This window comes from Dipodomys spectabilis, unplaced genomic scaffold, assembly GCF_019054845.1.
Source record: "Dipodomys spectabilis isolate Male_0828 unplaced genomic scaffold, ASM1905484v1 ptg000534l, whole genome shotgun sequence".
In the NCBI taxonomy this organism is placed as follows: domain Eukaryota; kingdom Metazoa; phylum Chordata; class Mammalia; order Rodentia; family Heteromyidae; genus Dipodomys; species Dipodomys spectabilis.
The window spans coordinates 87,218-90,177 of record NW_024871211.1 but is presented as its reverse complement, the minus strand read 5'-3'; positions in this window follow the sequence as shown (position 1 = coordinate 90,177).

The window sequence follows — 2,960 nt, the reverse complement described above, 5'->3', positions numbered from 1 at the left end:
ATAGAAGACAGATTTTATGTTTGTCAAATCTCTGATGAGTACCCATATTCAAGACTTAAAGTCATATTTCTTTCTATGTTAGACAGATAGCGAAAACATAAAACACCATATGATAAGGCAACAATTCATGAGTTTTTTAAATGTACTTATTATGTGATGAAATTTACTTTATTAGCTAAAGTTTTTGTTTGAAATATGGGAGGCTGATCTATTTAACAAATTTTAGAGGCACCTACTGAAAAACACAAATGGTGGGGGGTACTATTTCTACACTTTAATGAATGGTTGAACCTGTTTGGCATTAGTGCTGGGTAAATAAATCAACCCTATTGTAACTTGCTCCCTACACTTGAAAAACTTGTAACGTCACTAAATATTATCTACTTGTAAAGTGTTATTTTGGCAAATGTGATTTTAAAAGGTTTATTTGAAAAGGAATACACTTTCAGGAGATTAAATGTAGGTTATCATTTGTTTGAGAATGACAACATTTTTATACTACAGAACCAAGGTTTACTGAAGTACCAGTGTTTTGAAGCACTAAGGATCTTCTCAATTAATGTTTTTCTGAATTATATTTGACCTCTATGTCAAGTTTTCCTAGCCTTGGTAGACCAATTATGGATCTATCGTTCCAGGAACTAGTTTTTGGCCTGATGATGCTGGACTGAAATCATTCATTAATCATTAGGAGAGGGGTATTACAAATAATCTTGTGACATTTGTGGTCTTGTTCACTTATATGGGATGGTCATCTGAAAATTGAAAGTTTGAATTACTGTACTTTCACATTTTGTGATTTCATCTTGCATTTTAAGATGCCTTGCATTTCCCAATTGCTTACTGCTAATTCCTGCATTTCAAGGAATTGGGGCCCTGAAATATAGGAAATGATAAATTAAGATGGGTCTTCAATTACTTTCTGTTGGCATGTTGCATGGGCCTAGGTAAGAACTCTTGCCCTAGTTATCTGATGATGCAGATAACTGGGACCTGGGATCCTAGGACCCGTGGATACTGTAGAAGAATAATACCTTTTAGATATCATATCAGCAATATTTGTGTATAATCAGTAGGAATGCTTCAGAAATATGGAGAAAAACAGTTTGGGATCAGTGAGTTAAAACAATGAACAGAGCAGCACAGTAAAATCCCTTATATATTAGAGGAAAACAACATTGTTTTATTTACCATGTGAATTCAGAAACCAAGAACACTTAGAAGCTTTCACAGGTTTATACCTAAAACATTGTATTGATACTTTTTATATTTTAATATATATTCTAATCCTGATTGTTTATACTCCAATCTATGTATAGGAATAAATATTAAGTAATTTGTCAAATTATCAATTAATTCCAATAAGATTCACTGTGTGAAATATAAAATCAGCACATATAAATATAAAATATATAAGTATATAAGTATATATAATATAAGAAAATGTTTCACATTGTTCTGTTTTGGTTAGGGTAACAAAGGCAACTGTTTTAAAATATTATTCCATTACTTCTACCTCAGTGTTTGGTAGAATTAGACCTAAAGCTTTACCATTCGGAGATGTACAACCTAGAAGCAAGAGGAAACACTGTGATTAAAACATTACCAATTTAAGGCCTAATAACGAGGAGAAACATATGGACTTCTCCTGGAGCTATGGAATATATTTGGTGATAGAAAATCAGTGGTGTAAGTTTCTGCCTGGTTGGATTGTAGACAGGCCAGGACAGTAGGTAATCATGCATATGAACAACTTTCACCTTTTTGGCTTTAGCTACTTTTGAAATGGTAGGGATAATAAATAATTATATTTTGAAAAAATACGTTCTAGTCTGAACAGTTCTGTCTGAACTGTTCATCTCTCTATGATCCCTTGTAACTAAGATTAGGTTTGCTCCAGTTAGACAAGCTATGCTATCAGGGTAAGATATTCTGGTTGGTCTGTTCCTACATGGAGCAAGGGTAATGGGTCAGGCAGACATTTGTGCCAATAAGACCTCATTTGGGACATTTTGAGCTGGAGAAGTTTAGAAGTAGCTCTTAAGCAAGGCTTACTTTGAATCCACTAGCTCCACAAAGCTAAATCAGTTGATAAATAAGTACTTGAAAAGGCATCACCTTTGGACCTAGCTATAAAGGCTTCAAAGTATGATCAAATTTCAAATGAAAAAGACTTAAAATAGCTATTGACAAAAATTGTAAATGTGAGCAATTGAACAAACAATATGAGTTTTTTTCCACAAAAACAGAATTTTTACAGAAATAAGATGAATAGTAATTTAGGTAACAATAAGGTTTCCTTGTTACAAATAGGCAACCAAGGATATATGCCTGTCTTAAGATTGCATCATTAGGGGCTGGGAAGGTGGCTCAGTGATAGAGCGCTTGCCTTGCATGCATGAGGCCCTGGGTTCGATTCCTCAGCAGCACATAAGCAAAAATCAAAAAACCGGAAGTGGCGCTGTGGCTTAAGTGGTAGAGTGCTAGCCTTGAGCTGAAGAGCTGAGGGACAGCGCCCAGGCCCAGAGTTCAGGCCCCACGACCGGACCCAAAAAGAAAAAAAAAAAAGATTGCATCATTAATTATTTAAATTACAGGATACTACATGCTTCAGCAGCACGTCTACCCGAATTAGAAGAGCTATGTTAATGATATGAAAATTTGTGAAGCATCCCATATTTTTCATTCTTCAGATGCAAGAAATGAAAAACAGTTATTAAAAAGTTGATTACAAATATGCAAGTGTAATAATACATGTATTTCCTAGAGAAAAAGTTAGTTCGACATCAGTGTATTCAATCTTCACCTTTTCAGAAAGGCCTTTACATACTATAACCTTTATAAAACTTTTGAAATAAGATAACATTGTCATTTTATCCCAAAGAAATAAAATTCTATAAGGACCTAGGAATTAAAGGAATCTTAAACTGTTTCTATATGGAATGTTAGCTGAAAGGACA